The 25,918-nt window shown below is 41.4% G+C and overlaps 1 protein-coding gene across 1 annotated transcript in view; it reads right to left on the bottom strand.

Annotated features, from left to right (window-relative positions):
- The window catches only part of smog (G-protein coupled receptor 158 smog), a 414,899-nt gene that overhangs the window by 378,013 nt on the left and 10,968 nt on the right, over positions 1-25,918 (bottom strand). The gene's annotated exons all lie outside the window — the stretch shown is intronic.

Below are 25,918 nucleotides of genomic sequence, written 5' to 3'. Positions count from 1 at the left end.
ATTACTGGATACTGGCCGCACTTAAGCGACTGCAGCTTTCGAGCTCGGTCCTCTACAACTTTCATATACTTGTGTTATTCTGCGTGGGCTGGTAACGGTATCTGTCTCTGTGTTGATTTCTGGAAATGATGTCATTTCCCATTATAGGTAAGCCAATGGTAGTGTTACTAGGTGCTCAACTGATAGACCGTGGCCCGTGCAACATTTCATTAGGTTATAAAAGTGAAAGTACTTCTAGGGGCGGGAAATGTGGGTCCCTGGCTATCGTGATGAACACATCTCTCCTCTAAGAGTAATTCCAAGTGACAGTTCCGTAATTTAAACTTCCTTGTAACGTTACTAAGGATGACCGGGGAATGGTGAAATTCTACCCATTTATAACGTAAGATGGTAGTATAGTGTGATTAAATCAAAGAGCAGTAAAGCTAATGCAGTGAGCTCGCAGTTGCGATCAACATTGTTCTGTAAGAAGGAAGTCAGCTCCCAGTCGAAACTATCAACTGTATACATCGTCTGTCTTCAGACCATCATTGCTTTACGGAAGTAGCGAGAATGATTGCTGGTACAAACAGATGGGAACAATAACTGGAAGGTACTCGGAATGAGGAGAAAATGCTAAGTTATGGATGAACTCGATGGATGAAGTTGTACGCATAAATCGGCTTCGGTGGTGGAGTCATGCGAGGTGAATGGAGGAGGATAGGTTACCTAGGAGAGTAATGGACTCTGTTATGGAGGGTAAGGAAAGTAGAGGGAGACCAAGAGGACGATGTTTAGGCTCAGTTTCTAGTGATATGAAGATAAGAGATATAGAAATAAACAAGGACACACAACTAGTTATAAATAGAGGATTGTGTCAGTGATTATTAAATTTACAGAGGATTGCAGTCTGAACGCTGAAGAGCATAACAATCTATAATGAAGATGTATGTATGATGTATCACAGTACTCAAACACATCCAAAAGCTCAGACATACCACCACGCAGGCTATCTCATGTCAAACATACTAACAAGGGAACTGTCCATAATGTCATATCGAAATCGATAATGAAGATTTGTAGAGAGGATTAAGGGCCCATATGAAAGCAATGTAAAAATTTTCAGCTGCCATTTCGATCTGTAAGGTCGTGAAATCGATACGGAAATATATAGTAGAATCTCAGCCACAGATGCCCAAGAGAGTTTCGGTTTACTCGGTCTGTCATCTAGAGTAAAACGGAACGTCGAAATTGACGAGCAGACAGCCAGGTGGCGTCAACTTGAAATGTATGCATACGGTAGCTGAGGCCATACGATTAATAAATTACCTTAAGACATATCTGTGTCGGTGCGACGTAAAGCAAAATGAAAAAATAAACAAAAACCCAGTCCCAGAGCTGGACGAATCAACGAATGTTTAAATCCCCGAACCGGCCGGGAAACAAACCTCAGGACCTCCGAACCGAAGGCCAGAACGCTGACAATTGACAAAGGAGCCGGATATTATTATTATTATTATTATTATTATTATTATTATTATTATTATTTTTCTTTCTTTCTTTCTTTCTTAATCCGTTTACCCTCCAGGGTTGGCTTTTCCTTCAGACTCAGCGAGGGATCCCACCTCTACCACCTTAAGGGCAGTGTCATGGAGCGTGAGGCATTCGGTCGGGGCGGATATAACTGGGGAGAAGGACCATTACCTCGCCCAGGCGGCCTCATCTGCTATGCCGTGTGGGGAGGTGGATGGGAAGGTTGGAAGGTATGAGGAACGAAGAGGGAAGGAAGCGGCCGTTGCCTTAAGATAGGTATCATCGCGTCATTTGCCCGGAGGAGAGGTGAGAAACCACGGAAAAAACAATTCCAGGATAGCTGAGGTAGGAATCGAACCCACCACTACTCAGTTGACCTACCGAGGCTGATTTGACCCCGTTCCCCTTTTCAAATTTCGTGGAAGAGCTAATCACACTTACCACTACACCACAGATGTGGAAGTGCGGCCAGTATCCAGTATTCGGGAGATAGTAGGTTCGAATCCCACTGTTGGCAGCCCTGAAAATGGTTTTCCGTGGTTTCCAATTTTCACACCAGGCAAATGCTGGGGCTGTACCTTAATTAAGGCCACGGCTGCTTCTTTCCCACTCCTAGCCCTTTCCTGTCCCATCGTCGCCGTAAAACCTGTCTGTGTCGGTGCGACGTAAAACAACTAGCAAAAAAAAACCAGATGTGGACATTATTATTATTATTTGAATCATTATTATTATTATTATTAAATCAAGCGAGGTAACAGTGGAAGAATGATAGCTTGGAAATCTGGAGAGATAGTTTCGAAAATCCTGAATGGTATTATTTCGTACGACAGTCGGCATGGAAATGATTTCTAACACCCATGAGGATGAGGAAGTTACGGCTGAAGAAGAAAAATTGTGAAGGTCCGAAAATAGGAGTGTTTTATATCAAATATTCCGTTTCATTCATGTTTACGTCATGCTGTTGGAGCGTAGCGATGCCCTCGTGTTGGATGATGCCACGGTTTCTTCCAAAGCACGTGGCACGCCCCGTCGTGGTGGTGGCCAAACTGGGTTATGTAGATTAGCACTAATCCAGTTTAAAGGACTCCAACTGCCAACTTGGGGATCTCTTGCTAATAGGTTCAAGTTGCGAAGTAATGTCTCTCCCCCCACTCCACCTTCTTGCAGTTAACCTGCGGCTCGGTGACATTCTCCACTTGACAAAGTTAGCAGTTACGTGCCTTCCCTAGTTTATACGTCAGGCCAACATGTCAGAGAGGATGATTTTAAATGGATCTCTTTGATGGTCTTATGCTGAACTGGACCAAGTGATATAAAACTGGGCGAGGAATGTTCTGAGACATGGGGGCAAATCTCCTGGGCGTAGAATGTCACGTGGGTGTTAAATGAATACGCAGAATGTTCAGTGTTTGCATGTTTGTCTTCAGTCACCAGTGATTTGTATTTAGGGTAGTCGCCTAGGTGGCAGATTCCCTATCTGTTTTATTATCTAGTCTTTCCTTAAATTATTGCAAATAATTAGGAAATTTGTTGAACATTTCTCTTGGTAGATTATTCCAATCACTAACTCCTCTTCCTACAAGTGAATATTTGCCCCAATTTGTCCGCTTGAATTCAAACTCACAACATTGTCGAGATTTATTTTTTCAGTTACTCACAATCCTGTAATTAGGTTACTTGTATTATTACAGTAATGGAGAGCAGTGGGACGAAGGCAAGTGATGCAGGAAATATTAGATTAGGAAATGAAGTCTTAAAGGAAGCAGATGAATATTGTTACTTGGGTAGTAAAATAACTAACGATGGCAGAAGTAAGGAGGACATAAAATGCAGACTAGCAGAAGCAAGGGAGAGCTTTCTTAAAGAAAAGAAATTTGCTCACTTCAAACATTGATATAGGAATTAGAAAGATGTTTTTGAAGACTTTCGTGTGGAGCGTGGCATTGTATGAAAGTGAAACATGGACGATAACTAGCTTAGAAAGAAAGAGAGTAGAAGCTTTTGAAATGTGGTGTTACAGAAGAATGCTGAAATTGAGATGGATAGATCGAATCACGAATGAAGAGAATCTGAATCGAATTGGTGAGAGGAGATCAATTTGGCTAAATTTGACGAGAATAAGGGATAGAATGATAGGACACATCTTAGGACACCCAGGACTTATTCAGTTGGTTTTTGAAGGAAGTGTAGGTGGTAAGAACGGTAGGGGTAGACCAAGGTATGAACATGACAAGCAGATTAGAGCAGGTGTAGGATGCAATAGTTACGTAGAAGTGAAAAGTTCAGCACATGGCAGGGTGGCATGGAGGCTGCATCAAACCAGTTTATGGAGTGATGACTCAAAAAACACAATGCACTTCGGGTGCTTGAAGCTGTTTACTCTCTACAGCACATGCCTGGTGTGTTTGTACGTGTTGCAGAGCGCGTATTGCAGCAGCAAGTTGCACTTTGGACAGTATTTGTCAACGAATAGCAATAAATTGGAAAGTAAGAGTTTAATTCTCAATCATATAAAAAAATTACATGAATTATCAATTTCCGACCTGCCGGGCTGAGAGGCTCAGATGTTGAGGCACTGGTCTTCTGACCCCAACTTGGCGGCTTCTATCCTCGCTCAGTCCGGTGGTATTTGAAGGTGCTCAAATACGTAAGCCTCGTGTTGGTAGATTTACTGGTACGTAAAAGAACTGCCGTGGAACGAAATTTAGGCATCATCTTCGTCTCCGAAAACAGTCAGAAATAGTTAGTGGGACGTAAAAGCATTATTATTATTATTATTATTATTATTATTATTATTATTATTATTATTATTATTATTATTATTATTATTATTATTATTGCTATTGGCTTTACGTCGCACCGACACAGATAGGTCTTATGGCGACGATTGGACAGGAAAGGGCTAGGACTGGGAAGGAAGCGTCCGTGGCCTTAATTAAGGTACAGACCCAGCATTTGCCTGGTGTGAAAATGGGAAACCATGGAAAACCATCTTCAAGGCTGCCGACAGTGGGGTTCGAACCCACTATTTCTCGAAAACTGGATAATGGCCGCACTTAAGCGACTGCAGCTATCGAGCAAAAAATTCCGACCTATTCTGCGATAAACATATTTACTTCGGTCTCTTCCGTTATCCCTAGAAACATGAGTACTTTTTTTTATCACACTTGGCGTATGCATATGGATTACAGTGTCGTCCACAGAACTGAGGGAAGATAAGATCATGTTATCAGACACACGATTAATCACTACACTTGATGCAACATATTGCAAGAAGCTTGCCTCGATGGCCAGATAACTTCAGAAGAATACATACAACAGCAAACCTGCCTAGAAGGGTATGAATACGTACATGTCATATGTCTTCATTTCAGCGTTCAATCTGCACGCTTCTATGAATTTAGTAAGTTCCTCCAAAATCCTCTATTTCCAAACAGCTCGGTGGAATTGTTTAACTCGACGCCTCTAATTATTAAATAATTAAAAAAAGGCGAGTCTATCCACCAGCATCTTGATCTCCCTCTAGTTCTCTTACCCTCCATTACTCTCCTAAGTAACCTAACCTCCTCCATTCTTCTCACGTGACCAACGCATATTTGATTGTGCAGCATAGGCAAAACAAAACCAGCCCAGAAAATAGTTAACTCTTTCCTATCTTTGACTCACTGTCTGGCGAAACCTAGAGTAATAATTTGCTTGTCAGGTGCAGTTGTGGAGTACGTTCACTAAATACCACTTAAGATATCGCTTTCAAATATTGTAACAATGGGAAAATACATTATAGTTATTCTAAAATGATACAATGAGATCACCTAATTACAGGTAGGACCTCCCCCCCCCCCCTCTAATGTTCAGAATGATACAACGAGAAGCATCCAATATGGTGCATAATGTTAAATTGCTTGTTCTTAAAGTCAGTATGAATTGCTCGACCTGGTGGGGCTCTTATTTTCTTGGTAATGCAGAGAACGCAGGAATTCACCCTGAATCCCCCATTTACTGTATTTCATTTTCGGAATCCGTCGGATGAAGATATTTAGATAGCAAGTCATACTTCATCTCGGACATAAAAATTATTTTAAAAATTCACTGAATGTGATTGGAAGATAAACTGACATTAGTTGAAATATTATGTAATTACGTAGAGGTCGTCCGCCTCTGTGGTGTAGTGGTTAGCGTGATTAGCTGCCACCCCCGGAGGTCTGGGTTCGATTCCCGGCTCTGCCACGAAATTTGAAAAGTGGTACGAGGGCTGGAACGGGGTCCACTCAGCCTCGGGAGGTCAACTGAGTAGAGGTGGGTTCGATTCCCACCTCAGCCATCCTCGAAGTGGTTTTCCGTGGTTTCCCACTTCTCCTCCAGGCAAATGCCGGGATGGTACCTAACTTAAGGCCACGGCCGCTTCCTTCCCTCTTCCTTGTCTATCCCTTCCAATCTTCCCCATCCCCGCAAGACCTCTGTTCAGCATAGCAGGTGAGGCCGCCTGGGCGAGGTACTGGTCATTCTCCCCAGTTGTATCCTCCGACCAAGGGTCTGAAGCTCCAGGACACTGCCCTTGAGGCGGTAGAGGTGGGATCCCTCGCTGAGTCCGAGGGAAAAACCGAACCTGGAGGGTAAACAGATGATGATGATGATGACGTAGAGGTCCATAGTCTGAAACAGAATTAATTGGAGGATTAAAACTGATAATTATGTTTCGTACAAGTAGGCCTATCATTTTAAAAGGACATGGTACCTGAATGAAAATTTCCTGTCCTGTGCCGTATTTTGATTTCCCTCAGATTCCTCTTCGGTCCCAATTGCTTCCCACACCATTTTTACCATCATACCTACTGTACAACTTCAACCTCACTAACATTTCATTCGTCAACATATTAATTCAATTTGTAACAAATAATAACCTCTGCACTCAACTGGTTACATGCAGTCATGTTGCTGCAATGTGTTTACATTCAGTCAGCCGTCTGTTCTATCTAAGAAAACGTATAAAAGAACACTTTAGGATTCCGTGCATGCCAGTTGTATCTAGAAAGCGTAGGGACTTCACTGGTTCCAAGAAATTATATGTTTAGCAGACAGATGGCAGGCAAACCGCGGGAAAGGGCTGACTCGGAACTGACCCTTCTTAATGAACTGCCCATCACAGGAAATGCTGGAAACCCTAATTTGGATGCACTAATCCGTTGCTGTCACATGTCTACGTATTTTCCCTGTCATCTTTCATTCCAGCAACACTCTCCGATACCATTTCATTACATCTGTCAGTCATTAATCAATGCCCCAGAGGAGTGCGACAGGCTTCGGCTGCCGGCACAATTCCTGTCCCCGCCGGTAGATGACAGCTTCATTCATTCCATTCCTGACCCGGTCAATGACCGGAAACAGTCTGTGGTTTTCCATTTTTCACTAGCTACACCCCTTTTCCACCTCGAAGCTATTAGAATACAGGCTTTCAGCACAGTCTGTCATTAAGACCAAACCCGATGCCTTGCACCTCAATAAATTGCTTGGCATCCAGATTTGCAGCAATTTAAAATGGAACAAGCATGTTGAGGAAATAAGGTGCAAAGCATGCAGAGTCTTGGGATTCATCCGCAGTTCACTACTGGGAGCTAGAAAGAAAGCAGTTCAGTTGGCCTATTTGGCATTAGTACGGCCAATACTGTAGTACGCGCTTCCTTCCTTCCTTCCTTCCTTCCTTCGCCGAGCAGAACGACTCAACACGGTCATTTAAATACAGCCAGGTCACTACCCCCATAACAGTTCTCTGTAAACAAATATATATGCCTTTATCGAAAAAATCCCTCGCAGGTAACATTCATATCAAACCTTTCAACCGCTTACAGCTGAACTATCGTTCCGCTCAAAGAGGTCGTGGCGTGTCTCTTTTCGCTCCACTTCCTAGAACAGTATCATATCAAAGTGGCTTCTTGATTCGTTCTGCTCGGCTATGGAATGAACTCTCACCACAGATAAAAGAACTACCTGCAGAAACATTTTGTGAAGGGGTAAAAAGAATGTATATGTAACGAAAACTTTCTGTACATAACATAAATGTTTTACTGTATGCGTAGGAGGACGGATGAAAGTTTATGGGATCGAGAGTGAGTGAGATGTATGTTGGTATGAGTGAGCCGGCCTAGCTGAAATATACGTGGGGATTCTAGTGTATGTGTATCGAATTATTTGAATGTTGAACAGGTCTTGTAAATATTATGTAAATATATGTCTATGTAAATACGGTAACTGTATATAAGCACACTATGAAGAATATAATTGTATATTTTAATATCATTCAGCAGACGATCCGTTTAAACTATGAAAGGTTCGAAACCCACTGTACCAGACGAGTTGGCCGTGCGGTTAGGGGCACGCATCTGTGAGCTTGCATCTGGGACATAGTGGGTTCGAACCCCACTGTCGGCAGCCCTGGTTTCATATTTTCACACAAGGAAAATGCTGGAAATGTACCTAAATTAAGGCCACGGGCGCTTCCTTCCCACTCCAAGCATTCCCCATTGGCGCCATAAGACCTATCTGTGTCGGTGAGACGTAAAGTAAATTGTAAAAAAATGCATAATAGTAAGGACCGTTCGTGTTATCTCAGATTGTACTAATCGTGTGTGAAGTATACACCGTAATGTCAGTTCGTTCGTAAGAAATCTACTTGCAAAGCGGATGACCAGCAATAAGTCTAACCTTTAAAATAAATCACAACCATCGCACAGATATTCAAATCACTCAAATACCTGGACAAAATAAGCAGAAAGGCCGGGTTCCGCCTTTTGTTGAATGAAATGTTATATGGATGCACACTACTCCAATGTAACGTGGACATTCCATCCATTTGTCTGTGTTGTACTCGCTGCCAAAGTCACCAGTAAGCGGATCAACAAAACTTGTCGGTTTCCAAAGCCTCCAATTATGTGTTGTTCAAAGAATTTACGTGACATAACACCTCATTTTTTGACAATTAATAAATCGAACACATTTTGAAAGTATAATATCAAGTATTTCCAACTCAAACACATGTGGATCCTAACCTCTTTCGCGTGACCATGCTATTCTCAAAAATTGTTGGCTAGAAATACTTCGAATGGAAAATTCTAAATTCCTATGGAGGGAATAGAGCATGTCAAAACAGATCAGATGTAGGGCTTCTCAGGCGTTTGCTCTATTAACCAGCGTTTCGTCTTAGGTCTGACACTAGACTCATCAGAGTGGGATGTGTCAGACCCTACCCACTGACGCTGGGGTGTATGCAGGTAAACTTATTAGAAGCCCTTATAAGAGTCACAGTCTGATAACTGCATACGGGAGATAAATCCCCACAATGGAATTATTGCCCGCCTAGCAATTCCGAATGGAAAATTCTAAATTCCCACGGAGGGAATTAAATATTTTTCACCAATACAGCATCTCAAAAATGTCAAAACAGATCATATGTAAGGCTTCTCAGGGGTTTGCTCTATTAACCAGAGATTTATCTGTATTTAAACGAAGAGAGAAAGAATTAGCCTGCCATATTTGCCCAAACTTATTTGTTCGTCATTAATTTTTTACAATTTCCTTCATGTCGCACCGACACAGACAGGTCGTATGGCGACCATGGGATAGGAAAGGCCTAGGAATGGGAAGAAAGCGACCGTGGCCTTAATTAAGGTACAGCCCCAGCATTTTCCTGGTGTGAAATGGGAAACCACGGAAAACTATCTTCACGACTGCCGACAGTGGTGTTCGAACCCACTATCTCGCGGATGCAAGCTCACAGCTGCGCGCCCCTACCTGCACGGCCAACTCGCCCGGTGTTCGTCATTTTACTGCAGCAGTGCGTAGCAGGTATTTTTTCGAACATGTGCCCTTAATCGCACAAATGTTGGGGGTTGATGAGGAAAATATGGCAAAGAAAAGGTTCTCTTGCAAGCAATGGCATTTTTGGATCCGCAATTTTGAATTACGCAACTCTGACACCAAATTAAAATTCACCTACCTGGGAAACCCTTATATACATAGATTCACGCGTATTCGATTAATTTTTCAATACTTGACTCGCCATATTTAATCTGCCATTTTGAATTTTGCAATTTTGAAATCAGCGACCCCAAAACCTTCAAGTACATTTTTAATACGTTTCTGTATACATCTTCATATTATGATCAGATCTTTGAGTCATCTGGACCACCATCAACAGCTCCATAACCGGGCGAGTTGGCGCGGGGTTGTGATCTTGCATCCGGGAGATAGTGGGTTCGAATCCCATTGCGGGTAGTCCTGAAGATTGTTTTCAGTGGTTTCCCATTTTCACACCAGGCAAATGCTGGGGCTGTACCTTAATTAAGGCCACGGCCGCTTCCTTCCAACTCCTAGGCCTTTCCTATCCCATCGTCGCCATAAAACCTATCTGTGTCGGTGCGACGTAAAGCCACTAGCAAAAAAACCATTTCCATAAAACAGATGACAACTTCGTGCTCAATGCTGTGTATTATTTAAATTTTCTTATACTACTACTGTTCTTCAGATTCACCGATACAAAAATCCTACCGATGTTTCGAGTGTCTCGCTCGGGTCTCATCTGCTCTAAGAACTCAGAATTAAAGTTATCGACCTTGTCTGCCGCGAGAATTAGTGCTCGGGACTAATGGAAGCCCGATTCGTTTTACAGACATCTTAAAATACATGGCTGGGCGCGACTCCCCTGTGTAGTCAGCCTCCGATTATGTTACAGCCTCTTACAGTTAACAGCTCAGTTCCATTTGTGTTTGGGTTTCTTACGTTGCATTATTACAAGTAAAGTCCGCCTCCGTAGTGTAACGGCAAGTGCTATTAGCTGCCATCCTTGGAGGCCAGAGTTCGGTTCCCGGTACCGCCAGAGAGTTAAAAATGGCAGGAGGGCTGGTATGTGCTTAGACCGGTACATGCAGCTCACTTCCATTGGGGGTGTGTCTGAAAAGGGCTGAACTACCTGGGGACAAGGATACGAGTTTGTTTGTCCGGGTCCATGGCTAAGTGGTCAGCGTGCTGGTGTTTGGTCCAGGGTTCATGGGTTCGATTCCCACCCGGGTCGCACACTTTAACTTTCATTGGTTAATTCCAATGGCTCGGGGACTAGGTATGTGTGCAATGTTCATCATTAGAATTCATCATAGGTAGGGTCCCATCCTCATAGGTGCGCAGGTCACCTACACGGCGTCAACGACTGGATAGACGTCCACCAGGCCCCTTCGGAGGACATACGCATTATTATTATTATTATTACCATACCATTATTGCCCTATTATTATTATTATCACCGCAAGAAATAGTCGTCCTAGGGGAAATATTAATGTGGTTTTAATCATTTCTTTCAAGGGAAAGGTGACCTCAACATACATACCTTCTTCGCGCTATCGCCTCTATCTTGAGTGAAATTTGAAAGAGAACACACAAGGTGTCTCAAAATTGTAGGTACAAACTGCAGCGGAAGGGGGTGGGGCCGGCGGTGTAGAGGCTTGGATCCGGAAACCAGCCGTTTCTGAGATATGACGTAATTGCATTTTCTACCGTTACAGCATTGTTCATGATTTGCGTTCCTAGAATCTGGATTCATATAGGATGTTAGCAGCTCCTTGTAGCGCGTGGACAAAATAACACTGACCCGGAAAGTATTTACAATAGGACTGACGCGGGATATATATTTTATTAAAGAAGATCACAGATGATGTTGGAAATGAATTCATGTGAAGAAATGAAAAGCTGAGGATCCCAAAGCCCTGACTCCACTTCACTCAGAAACCACTCAAGGTAGAGGCGATAGCGCGAAGAAGATATGTATGTTGAGGTCACCTTTCCCTTGAAAGAAATTATTAAAACCACTCGTGAAGGTTCGCCTGGACGCTTTAACGGATGTATGAGAGTAAATTTGTAAGGATACAGATGCAGGTCCTTTTTGATAATATTTCGACACGACGAACTCTTAGTTCCCACTTACACAGTGTAACGATTCAAATCCCGTTACAAGATATCTGTATTTTTATTATTTTATCTGTATTATTATTATTATTATTATTATTATTATTATTATTATTATTATTATTATTATTATTATTATTATTATGTCCGTATTATTATGTTATCTGTGATATTGTTACTATTATTGTAATTATCCGTTTTATTCAATTCGATTTTGCAATTGCCTGTTGCTTGCAAGATTGTACTTAGATGTATGCATATATGCGTATGGGTAGAATAACACTCAATACCTGTACAGTGAGAATTGTTGTATATATCAGAGATTGGGTGTGACGTTGGGACATTGTGCAAGATTAGTGGCGATTCTGCCAAGTCATCGCCACTTCATGGCTACGGCATTGTATTTATTTAGATATGCGCTCACGGAGTTAGCCGCCTCCGGGCTATTTCACCACTGTATGTAGTATCTGTCGCGTAGGTGGGAGTATGTCATTGTTATTTCTGGAGATTACGTAGCGGTGTCAACCAACGTCTATATAAGGTGGGTGCATATTGTAGCGTCAGTCATTAGTTATACGGATGCAGTACAGTGAAGTAGTCTACTAGATCAAGAGGCCTTAGTTGGTCAGTCAACCAGTGTGAACGAGAGATGGTGAAGACTCAGTGAGCCATTATTGGTCATTGAGAGAGTGAGACCAAATGGTTGGTCCGTCACTTAGTGGAAGACACGGACGCAAGGGCTTACCATGAAGTCAGAGAGGGCAACCCAGGACCTACCAAGAGGTAATACCATATTGACTTACAAAGAAGTCAGATGAGATGGAGAAGAAGCAGTCACAAGGATGTATCACCAAGTTAGGCGTGACACATCTACAGTAAACACCAGATCAAAGGAATACGTCGTAATTACACAAAAAGTGTTGAAGGTACAGTGAAGTGAATCAGTGAGGGAAATATTTCGTATAAATTGTTAAATGTCCGGTCAAGAAGAATTCAAATTCATGCCTAGTTTCTTTCAGTTGCAATGTCATAATTTCACATTCTCATCTGTTTTATCGCAACAAGACTCACTATTTTTTTGATATATTATTTAAAGAATATATATTGTTCTATCAAACGAATTCATAGTTTCATTTCATTGACAGTAGAATATCTTAACCTCAAAATTAATGGGGAAACCAAACGCCAATCTCCTTTTCCCAGAACTTATATGGTATGTTGTCAAAAGTAAGCTTATTACCCCACACCCTAGAGATAGTCAAGAGTCTCATTCTGTTATTGCTGTACTGAGTGACAGCTGGCGCCCTTCAAATAACGTATGTGTAAGTAAGCAGGTAACAAGTAGGCTAAGTGTGAGTACAAGGTTCAACAAGTGTGTATTTTATTTAATGAATGTTAATTTTCATAATTTCCATTTTAAATGCAGATATTCAGATTTTTCAAGTTAAAAGCAGATTTATATGTTTGTAAAATTAGTCAGCGAGTCAGGAACATCTCACAACAGATAAACGTCGTTGAGATCTCGTCTGACTTTCTTCCAGGATTTCCTTCACTCGAGCAATGTTTCCTGTTGTCCAAACTCTTTTCGTATAAATACGGTTTTTATTCGCTACAGAGCCCGTTTCACGCATTTTGCCACTAAGTTGTGTATTGCAGACTTCGCTGGAGGTTTTGTCAAAACACTTCCAGTCTTGCGCAAACATTTCCGCACAGATTTTCCACTAATCGTGCTTCGCATAACACTCGACAATGAACATAGCGCTGTTTCATTGTCAGCACCATTTTGTGTTCCAGTCAATTGTCACTGAACACGTCTGTTCCTCTCAATCACTCACACGTAATGACACAGCGACGTACTCGGGAGATGCTCAAGCAATCGATTGTTGCATCGAAATCACGGTTTCCAGCATTTCTTGTGACGGTCAGTTCTCCTGTTCATTAGCAAGTGTTAATACTTCGTCAGTTTCATAAATACACCAGTTCTATTTTTCCTACCTGTATATCTCGTGACATCTGAAACAGTTGTCGAGATACTACACTTGTTTCCTAAGGAAGAGATGGTCGCCAATTTTGTATTCCCACTCAGTTCCCTTAGGTTTCTTTCCTACTGACTTCACTTTGGGAAGACCAGTCCACTTGTAACATCAGCCATATCAGGAGTAGGTCACTTACTCTACACGGAAGGTAACCTACCTATGTCGTTACACAAACAATGAAAATTTGCAAGGCAGATATTATTGTTCGAAGCTCAGCGTTGACGCTATCTTTGTCGCTTCTGCGGAGGTTTCCTCTCTATTCGTGGATCCCAGCCGTTCACAAGCAGTGGAACGTGTGTTGAAAACAGTGAATTATGCCTGGTCTCTGTGAATGGCATTTTCATTATATTATGTTATGCCGCTGTCTGACATCTTTTGGTACATATTACCCCCCTCTTCAGCACGTAGGAGCCCTGTTCAGGAAAATTATTTCACTTTGCAAATACCGTAGATATTCGATGTCTTAGCAGTTTCAGCTATGTGGTGTTGTGCAGTGGTGTTCCCCTTACGCAGTCAGCAATTTGACACGCATTTATTTATTTATCTATTTAATTAATTTATTAATGACTTTCTGTACATGACGGGGTTAATTCTATGAAGCCTGCTATTGCGCCAAGCCATATAATTATACATCTGTATAAACATAAACATTAATAATAATGTTATTTGTTTTACGTCCCACTAACTACTCTTTTACGGTTTTCGGAGACGCCGAGGTGCCGGAATTTAGTCCCGCAGGAGTTCTTTTACGTGCCAGTAAATCTACCGACACGAGGCTGACGTATTTGAGCACCTTCAAATACCACCGGACTGAGCCAGGATCGAACTTGCCAAGTTGGGGTCAGAAGGCCAGCGCCTTAACCGTCTGAGCCACTCAGCCCGGCGAACATAAACATTATAACTATTGAACATTAAATTTAATATAATTTAAAGTATACGTAAAATGTAATTTAAATGAAATATAAATTATCATTAAAATAATTTTAAAATAATTAAATGAATGTACAGTATTTATATTATTTAAACGAAATCTCGAAAAAGTTAAAATCTACATTGTTACTAACCTTACTTTTACATATTATTTATTATTTTAATAATCTAACATTTCAGGCTGCTTTTTAGAATAGCAGTTTTCGCCTAACAGCTGATAGTTTGCAAGAGCGTTGAGTATGCGTTGAAAATTCTGAAATGTCTGAATATTACAAACAGCATATTAACTTTAAACTGGGTAAAATGGTTTAATGGAAGCTCGCTAATTAATTTCAGCCTTTTTGGACATTCTGTTATATGATATAGACTGCACTTTTGATCACAGAGGGAGCAAACGCACTCATCGTTTGGTTTACGAAAGATGGTATTCCTGCAAATACAGTGCTGAAAGCCACGTATGGCTAGCCTGGTAAAAATATACCTTTGACTTTCTTTAATCCAGTTTCTGTCACACATAGCGCTTGTACTGTAGAACTCCTATCTCTTCTCTGTTCGCCTCTCTGTCGTTGAAGCTTCTGCCTTGATCTAGTAGCTTGCAGACAGTATTTTAATCGTATGTCTTCTATGAAGAAGGTTTCCCTCATAACAACATAAACTAGCCTTGAAAGGGATGCCTTCCTCACACCCATAACTCTCTTCATGAAACACGGCTTCACCTTTTCAATTTCCACTAAGTCACTAAATGACAGCTTTTCCCATATTATTTCAATACCATAGGTGACTACTGGTTCTATTGCACTGTGAAAGAGTTTCATCGCCGTATCAGTTGACAGCTGAGTCATATTTCTTATTTTATAAGTGGCTCTGATGGCCACTGCGGATTTTTCCTGAATATGTATCCTAAAGGAACTTCCTAAGTACTTGTACTTCTTAACAACTTGAAGCGGTACACCTTCTAACATTATGTTGTCTTTTCCTGCTTGTTTCCCTGCTTTTCTGAACACCATTTGGACAGTTTTCTCCTTATTTATATTAAGATGATTCACCTCAGACCATTTCTCCCCTTCAGCTATTGCTGTTTGCACTTCTTCTTTGTTTGATGATCCAATCATCATGTCACCTGCATACACGATCAAAGTAGCCTTCTAATTATCGTTTATAATTGATTTTACACTTGCTGTTAGTATGTTAAACAGAGTAGTACTGATAGGATCACACTGCATGACACCGTTGGTTTGCCTTATTTTCCTTGATGTTATATCGTTGTTACTAATTTCAATGTAATTGTATCTCATGATGATTTGTATTATCAAGGTGAGTGGGTGGCCTTCCCCTATTATATAACCCGACAAACATCATGTGATTCCTTGCCGAATGGCGCAGTTGTGTTCTCCTCTGACGAGGCACATTTTCACCTCAGTAGCTGCGTGAATAAACAGAACTTTATGAGAGGCCCCTTCATTCGGATCGTGTCACGGTATGGTGTGCCATTGGTCCATACTATTTCAAGAAAACGATCGTGCTGTTATCGTCAGTGACACCGTTTCCATGGGTGTTCTTGAGAGCAGCCTTCCCCGAACGATTTAGCTCCTCCTGATTACTTCCCATGGGGTTATCTCAAGTCCCTAGTTTACAAAGATCGTCCCCACATCCTGGGAGACCCGAGCCGAAACTGACAACATCCCGGTCGATAAGCTTGAAAAGGTGACTCAGAGTTTTCGAAGTCGACTGAATCAGTGTATTGACAATGGAGGGCGACATTTAACGGGCATTGTGTTTAAAACTATGTAAATTCAAATTTCCTATGTTGTGTGCTAGGGAAAAATAACAATAAAATTGAATGAAACATATAGTGTGTTTTATTGCATTTTCAAAACAGCAAGTTTCCACGCCCCAAGCTGTACTTCTTAAAACAAAAAAATCATCACCAAGTTCAGTTATATAATTTAATTAAAATAGTTATTGTCTGATACACCTCGTCATTATAGAAACCCATTAATTGGAAGTAATAACGGAATATTAAACAATCTTCTAAAACTATTGTAACGTAGAATGACCCCCTGTGGCTAAAACTAATTATGTCCTTGAAATCTTTATTATGCCCGAGTACAATGGAACACATATTACCGTGGATAATAGCGACGTGAAAAGCGCAACAGGATTATGGAATTAAGCTATTTTAAATGGCAGGAGCTACTTCCATCTGGCTCAGAACAAAGTGCACAATTTATACTTCATTAAGGATTCTGAGTGCTCCTAAGTATGTGAATTATACACGTTAACAGACACCGTTACATTAAACATTTTCACTTTTTATGGTACCGGTATGTTGAAATGTCGTATGGCTTTTAGTGCCGGGATATCCCAGGGCGGGTTCGGCTCGCCAGGTGCAGGTCTTTCTATTTGACTCCCGTAGGCGACCTGATGATGAAGACAACACATACACCCAGCACCCGTGCCATTGGAGTTAACCAATTAAGGTTAAAATCCCCGACCCGGCCGGGAATCGAACCCGGGACCCTCTGAACCGAAGGCCAGTACGCTGACCGTTCAGCCAACGAGTCGGACACCGGTATGTTGAAGTTATCGCTAAGAATCTTATAGCGCAACTTTACATCTTTTCAATCAGCTGAAACACTAAACATAATAAATGTAACCCTATAACATACCTGAAAAGAAAAGGCCACACTAATAAACAAATTCCTCAGATTGTAAATTGGTGATATGAACAAGTGAGACAAAATTATGAAGGAAGAAATCCTCCTCTGTCACCTTAGAAACTTCGAGTAAGTACTTATAAGCTGTTAACCGCCCGGTATCTCTAGCGATTACGTTTGGACTGAAGCTGGTTACCTTGCTCCTGTCGAAGTTTGCTATATAGTAGCGTGAGAGAAAGGCAGTAGGTAATAACTCTACTTCGTTCTGAGGTTAAGGGAAGTGTTACTTGGTTATAATAGAAGTATTGGCGAGTAAATTCATAATAATGGTCTAGGATGAAAATGTGGAAATGAATTAAAAAGTACCTTGAAAGACCTAACTTTTAGTGATAAATAATAACACACTAAAACGGTTCGAGTGGTGGGAACGCTGCCTAAATTCAAGCAATTTAGTACAGATAAGGATGAGCTAACCCATATTCTAGAAGTGTCCGAGTAGCTTCCCGTGGGATTCATTAAGCGCCGAAGAAAAATAATGTGAAATTACACAAAGAGAAAACCAAAAAAATACACATGAAAAATTGCATTCTCCTCAACTTTGTGATAATCATCAAACGCACGAAATAGCTGAAAGTAACCTTTAGAACAAACACGCTGTAAAGACACATCAGCAAATGCTACCTAAACAAACAAAACGTTTCTCCAAATCAGGAGATTTCGAACCGGTAGCGGCGTTAGGATACTCGGGGGTGCCCCGAAATAATTAAAAATCGGAGCCTCGTTTCCTGATAAGGAACGTTACAGGTTTTTAAATTTTTTTTTTTGTAAGTTGCTTTACGTCGCACCGACACGGATAGATCTTATAGCGACGATGGGACAGGAAAGGGCTAGGAATGGGAAGGAAGCGGCCGTGGCCTTAATTATGGTACAGTCCCAGCATTTACCTGGTGTGAAAATGGGAAACCACGGAAAACCATCTTCAGGGCTGCCGACAGTGGGGTTCGAACCCACTATCTCCCGAATACTGGATACTGGCCGCACTTAAGCGACTGCAGCTGACTAGCTCAGTGTTACAGGTTTATTTCGTAAAAGAAATGATTGTATGTTATTAGAATGAACAGTATCGACGATGATAATAATAATAATAATAATAATAATAATAATAATAATAATAATTTACACAATGCCGTTTTCAAATCCGAAAGAATAAAAATAATACACTGTATGGTACGAACACACACACACACACACACACACACACACACACACACACACACACACACACACACACACACAAGAAATGCATATTCCACTTATAGTAACCAAAACACGCTGATCCTCACGATATTAAGAAATGATCTCGTTGCTAGGACCAAGTAATTTGTAACTTAACCGTCCATCGGAGGCCTACTTAGCTACAGTGACTGCTGAGAGTTATAAACAGGTTCGAAACTTGAGTATTTAGAGTTTAGATGAGGAGGATGCGTTTGTTACTGCATCTTCGCTGACTGCTGGGGTCTCAGAACTGGCTAATTACTTCAAAAGCCTTCTTGGTTGTTGTGAGTGGCAGCAAAGTATGGTTATTATTGGAAACCCACATTCTTTCAGAAATAACTGCCGTACTCTTATTGACGAAATAAGCTCTGCACTACGACGGCCTAAGTTTGCAATAACCCTCTGTAATACAAACTGTGTTGTTTACTGTAGCTTTATCAAGATGTAAAATCACTCTTCAGCTACTGAATAAAGAAAGAGTCGTGGGCCCCTCGCCCCGCGGAGCTTTATCGCCACCACTCTTACGAACTCAAGTATAAAGAACCAAACTGCCACGCTACATATATAGGATGAACAGAATGTAATTTCCACACCAGACACAATGAACACAGAAGTGTAGTTAGATACAATCGACAATCAAATTTCGGCGAGCGTATATACATAGATCGTACCATTTACAGATATCAACACTGATCCAAAAGTGTTGCACATCGAAAATAAAAGCAAATAAGTAAATATTACATAATTAATATGAATTCACATCGCAAAAGAAAGAGATGAAACCCAACCAAACCAACTTCAACGATCACTCGCATTTGAAAACTTCAATCAATCAATCAATCAATCAATCAATCAATCAATCAATCAATCAATCAATCAATCAATCAATCAATCAATCAATCAATCAATCAATCAATCAATCAATCAATCAATCAATCAATCAATCAATCAATCAATCAATCAATCAATCAATCAATCAATCAATCAATCAATCAATCAATCAATCAATCAATCAATCAATCAATCAATCAATCAATCAATCAATCAATCAATCAATCAATCAATCAATCAATCACTACTGATCTGCATTTAGGGCAGTCGCCCAGGTGGCAGATTCCCTATCTGTTGTTTTCCTTGCCTTTTCTTAAATGATTGCAAATTTATTGAACATCTACCTTGGTAAGTTATTCCAATCCCTAACTCCCCTTCCTATAAACGAATATTTGCCCCAATTTATCCTCTTGAATTCCAACTTTATTTTCATATTGTGATCTTTCCTACTTTTAAAGACACCATCCAAACTTATTCGTCTACTGATGTCCTCCCACGCCATCTCTCCACTGACAGCTTGGGCCATACCACTTAGTCGACCAGCTCGTTTCCTTTCTCCCAAGTCTTCCCAGCCCAAACTTTGCAACATTTTTGTAACGCTACTCTTTTGTCGGAAATCGCCCAGAACAAATCGAGCTGGTTTTCTTTGGATTTTTTCCAGTTTCTGAATCAAGTAATCCTGGTAAGGGTCCCATACACTGGAACCATACTCTAATTGGGGTCTCACCACAGACAAATATGCTCTCTCTTTTACATCCTTACTACAACCCCTAAATACTCTCATAACCATGTGCAGAGATCTGTACCATTCTACCCTCCTCACCTAAATTAATTTTTGGACAAATTTTCATTAGGCTACTCTGACGCTAAACGTCTGGAATGTGGGTTAGGATATTTTTATCTCTACTAAATTCTCTGAATTTAGACAATGTTCCTGAGACTCGAGACGTTTAATTAGATTGTTATTTCTCACTAGGAGGAAGGTCTCACAAGGTACTCTTTAATTCATTTCCGCATTTTTATTCAAAGGTCTGCAGATTATGAGGTGTCGTGTGGTCAGGACGACGAATGCTCTCGGCCATTATTCTTGGCTTTCTTTACCGGGAACAATAATCACCTCACTGCAGTTGGAAATAATGACTCTACTCATTCACCTAGTTCAGATGCTGACTGCAAGGTGAGGAGACCGAAGTCGAAGTGGGCGCTTTCATTTACTGTTGTACAGTGTCTTCAATCCCCACCACCACCGCCTACAGTATGCCGCATTTTAGTCCACCAGCATGACTGTGCTCTTTTCCCTTGAGATATGCTCTGACTTCAGGCACAATGATGAAGTTTTGTTCAGGGATCATTTTCCCTGCGAGTACCAAGAGCCTCCCGTGACCAACTGATAAATGAATATGAACAACGGAGTGTCAAAGATAAAGCCTGCTTTTCCCTGCTTCAATTTTGAAAGAGGCGGCTCGAGTTGTACGTATTAATATTGCAGGACTTCCTCTCGGTATCCCTGCACGTGCTCCACTTCCTTCCGGCCTAATTTAGTGTAGCAGAGGCCACAAACTGTATTCGTGGAACGTGCACACTCAGCCAGTACAGCGATTGGAGTTTTAGGAGTTGGTGAAGGGGGAATTAATCTCTTCTGGGATCCCTCTCGCATGTGACATCTCATGAGATTCATGCACATCGAATATGTGCAACTATTTCAAAGCCGAAGTCATTGTTAGTACATAATTTTACCCCATCAATCTTCTGATAATACGCCGACACACACAGCCAAGTCTGAAATCCAAAACCAGGCAAGATACGTGGTATGAGTTTATGGCCAGAGAAACAACATTATTTGTTTGGTATTTGGCGCAGAAGTTTTGCCTTGCAATTAATAATAATAATAATAATAATAATAATAATAATAATAATAATAATAATAATAATAATAATAATAATAATAACATCATCAGACAAGTTTACGTTTCGCATGAGACCAAACCGAGAACTATACCAAAAATCACCACCACAATGAAAAAGAGGAGATTGACCTTCTACGGACATATTAAAAGGATGGGATCGGAGAGACTCGCCAACAGGATCCTCACCTTCCAGGAGAACAGGAAGACACAAGTCCCGTGGGTAAAAGAAGTCCACCGAGATTTAGAAAAATGTGGGATCACGGCAGAAGTTATAACAAACAGAAAAATCTTCAGGCAGAGAGTTGCGGAGAAGAAGGACCTAGCTGATGAGAAAACGAGGAAGAATAGAGTATTCTCGGCAGAAGAACGAGCACGACCAAGGCAACGGATGAAGGAATACTGACGAAAGAGGAAGGAGAAAGAACTTGAGAAAGCAATGGAAGTTGCGTAATCGCAGCCCATAGATGGCTGAAACGAAAATAATAATAATAATAAGAAGAAGAAGAAGAAGTCGGGATGAGTGGCTAAGACAGCTGAGGCCTTCTGACTCCAACTTGGCAGGTTCGATCCTGGCTCAGTCCCACTGTGTTTGAAGATGCTCAAATAGCCTCGTGTGTCGGTAAATTTACTGGCACTTAAAAATTGCGGGACAAAATTCCGGCACTTTAGCATCTCCGAAAACCGACGAAAGTAGTTAGTGGGACGTGGAAGCAATAACATTGTTTTCTTTACAATCTGTTTTACGGTGCACGATGGGATAGGAAAGGGCTGGGAATGGAAAAGCAGCGAGACCGTGGCCTTAACTGAGGTGTGAGAAATGAAAATGGAAACCACAGAAAACCATATTCAGGGCTGTTAACAGTGGGGTTCGAACCCACTATCTCCCGAATGCAAGGTGACAGCCACAAGAACCAAACCGCACAGCCACTTCCTCGGTAATAAAATTATTATATTGTTACTACTTCAGCTTATCCCACTTATTTCTGGGCCACTGCAGCCACCGAGGTTCATTTTGTTTTTAGCCGGGATTTAAGGCCGGATGCCCATCCTGTGCCCCGTGATTTTTGAGATGAATTATTATTATTACTACTATTATTATTATTATTATTATTATTATTATTATTATTATTATTATTATTATTATTATTCTTTCCTAATCTGTTTACCCTGCAGGGTTGGCTCTTCCCTCGGACTCAGCGAGAGATCCCACCTCTACCGCCTCAAGGGCAGTGTTCTGGAGCGTGACACATTGAGCCGGTGGATACAACTGCGGAGAATGACCAGTACCTCGCCCAGGCGGCCTCCCCTGCTATGCTGAGCAGGGCCTTGTTGGGGGGATTGGAAGATTGGAAGGGGTAGACAAAAAAGAGGGAAGAAGGCGGCTGTGGCCTTAAGTTACGTACTATTCCGGCATTTGCCTGGAGAAGTGGGAAACTACGGAAGTACACTTTCAGGATGGCTGAGGTGGAAATCGATTGCACATATACTCATTTGCCCTCCCGAGGCTGAGTGGACCCCAATCCAGCCCTCGTACCACTTTTCAAATTTCATGGCGGAGCCGGGAATCGAACCCGTTTCTCCGGGGGTGGCAGCTAATTTTACTTACCACTGCACCACAGAGGTGGACGTTATTATTATTGTTATTACGGCATTTTAATTCAATTTTTAAATGCTTAAATATATCAATTACTACCTCTTCTGTTTGATCTCATTATTCTACTATTTGTTATTGAACTTATTGAATAAATGCGTTTGCATGGGAATGAAGTGAGTTAAGTTTAACATTCAAACATAGCCAAGTGGTCGTGTACCTGCTGCAATGTTTCGCTTTGTCTCTACTCGCTAAACCTACTGTTTTCACGTCATCTGCCCTGAACTTGTACGCTTGCCCTGGATGCGTTCTGGTAGCTTTTGAACTCGTCATAAAGCCTAGGTCACACGACGCCTGTTGATGAGACAATTGCCAGAAGATAGTTGACTGGTTACAATTATTGGCTACGTGTCAACAATTCGGTCCAGTTGTCTAGGCGATTCATTGTCTCCAGGCGTAGACTGTGGACAACCAACTGGTCCCAGCAGCGACCCCCGCCACAGGGAAGCTATGGCACATGGAGGACCTATTCAGTCCACCTATAGGGCGTGATCAATCAATCAATCAATCAATCAATCAATCAATCAATCAATCAATCAATCAATCAATCAATCAATCAATCAATCAATCAATCAATCAATCAATCAATCAATCAATCAATCAATCAATCAATCAATCAATCAATCAATCCTGACTGGAAATTTATTGAACATTTACCTTGGTAAGTTATTCCAACACCTAACTCCCCTTCCTATAAACGAATATTTGCCCCAGTTTGTCCTCTTGAATTCCAACTTTATCTTCCTATTGTGATATTTTCCTACTTTTAAAGACACCATTCACACTTATTCGTCTATTGATATTCTCCCACGCCATCTCTCCATTGACAGCTCGGAACATACCACTTAGTCGAGCAGCTCGTCTCCTTTGTCCCAAGTCTTCCCAGCCCAAAATTTGCAACATTTTTGTAATGCTACTCTTTTGTCGGAAATCACTCAGAACAAATCGAGTTGCTTTTCTTTGGATTTTTTTCAGTTCTTGAATCAAGTAATTCTGTTGAGGGTCCCATACACTGGAACCATACTCTAGTTGGGGTCTTACCAGAGACTTATATGGCCTCTCCTTTACATCCTTACTACAACCTCTAAATACCCTCACAACCACGTCTAGAGATCTTAAACAATCATATTTATGTGATTACCCCAATGGAGGTCTTTTCTTATATTAACACCTAGGTACTTACAATGATCCCCAAAAGGAACTTTTACCCCGTCAACACAGTAATTGAAACTGGGAGGACTTTTCCTATTTGTGAAACTCACAACCTGACTTTTAACCCCGTTTATCATCATACCATTGTCCACCGTCCATCTCACACCACTATCGATGTCACCCTGCAGCCGCTCACAATCTTGTAACTTATTTATTACTCTGTACAAAATAACATCATCTGCAAACAGCCTTATCTCTGATTCCACTTTTTTACGCATATCATTGACATATATTAGAAAACATAAAGGTCCAGTAATATTGCCTTGAGGAATTTCCCTCTTAATTATTACAGGATCAGATAAAGCTTCGCCTACTCTATTTTTAACAGGTAGTAAGGCGCAATTTTCAGCCGTTTCTGAGGAAATAATTAATAAAAAATTCCAGTGCGCGCATGTGCTAACTTTGCCGAAAAAGCAACGAGCTCATGGCGCAACGTCAAGCGCTCCGCTTTGTAAGTGCAGGTTCGCGGCATCGAATCCCACCGATGGACGATTTTTTCAAGTATTTCACATCTCTCACAAATTAGGGTGTCTTCAATAATGTTCATTTTCGAATCAATTCGAATATTTTTTTTTTGTGGGAAAGGGGTTCTGAAAATATCCTACCAAAATGCAAAAAACGGCTTTTATCACTCGCGCAAGATGCCATACTAATTATTGTGTCTCCTGCTTCTATGACCAACTCATCCTAGTTAGTGCATTAATTCGTCGCGCGAACAGCACGACCACCTCTGTGGTGTAGTGGTTATCGTGATTAGCTTCCTCCCGCTGAGGCCCGGGTTCGATTCCCGGCTCTGCCACGAAATTTGAAAAGTGGTACGAGGGCTTCAGCTTCGGGAGGACAACTGAGTAGAAGTGGGTTCGATTCCCACCTCGGCAATCCTCGAAGTGGTTTTCCGTGGTTTCCCACTTCTCCTGCAGGCAAATGCAGGGATGATACCTAACTTAAGGCAACGAGATCTCTCGCTGATTCCAAGGGAAAAACCAACCCTGCAGGGTAAACAGATTAAGAAAGAAAGAACAGCACGATAAAAACTTGGGTAGATTAAGTTGTACAAAATATGGGAATAAAAGTATTAATTTTTCAAACAGCTCTTGTACGACTATTTTCAGAACCCTTTTCCTGGTAAAAAACATTATTGGAATGAAGAGGGCCTAAGTGTGAAGAAGCTATCAGTGTCAATAAGTGCCAGTGAAAATTCTCATGAACATCGAACTAGCTGCCCAATTCCGCCAGCCCCATCTGTGCAGCCTGTGCAGTTGAATACGTCTCAGCATACAGCTAGCCAGCTTGCTCCAAGTCAACAGGTACGAAGCAGCGCTCAGCATGAGTCATACCTCTATAAGTTAGATGATGAAGGTCCGTTCATAGTGTATGCTGAACATAAACCGGATGAGGCAGGTGCGGTAACTAAAAATATCGGCCGGTTACATCCAATGTCCGTGGGAAAGTGTATTAGGGCCTTAATTCCAGACATGCGTACTTCTATAATGAACATTACTACAAAGGGACGTAATAGGGTTCAAATAGAACTTTCTTCCGCTACCTGTGCAAACAGGCTTGCTCAGTTACAATCCCCCTCACTCAGTCTTTACATACCAAGGCATCTAACGGTGAAGACAGGTCTTATTCGTGCAGTAGATACGTCCTTCTCGGAGGAAGAATTACTTTCAGAAATTCAGTCAGATAAGAAAATATTAGAAGTACATCGCTTTCACCGTAAACTTGTACGAGACGGACAGACTGTACTAGTGCCTCGGCAACTGTTGCGTGTTGTATTTGAAGGTCGCACTTTACCTCCTTACGTGTATATATTTAACACTCGGTGTGGTGTAGAACCTTACGTCCAGAATGTAACCCTTTGCTACCAATGTCTTAAATACGGCCACGTAAATAAACAGTGTCGTAGCAAAGCACGCTGTGCATGCTGCGGCGACAGTCACATCACTGCAGATTGCC

The sequence above is a fragment of the Anabrus simplex genome, chromosome 7 (assembly GCF_040414725.1).
Source record: "Anabrus simplex isolate iqAnaSimp1 chromosome 7, ASM4041472v1, whole genome shotgun sequence".
Taxonomy (NCBI): domain Eukaryota; kingdom Metazoa; phylum Arthropoda; class Insecta; order Orthoptera; family Tettigoniidae; genus Anabrus; species Anabrus simplex.
This window is presented reverse-complemented; position numbering and strand designations above follow the sequence as displayed.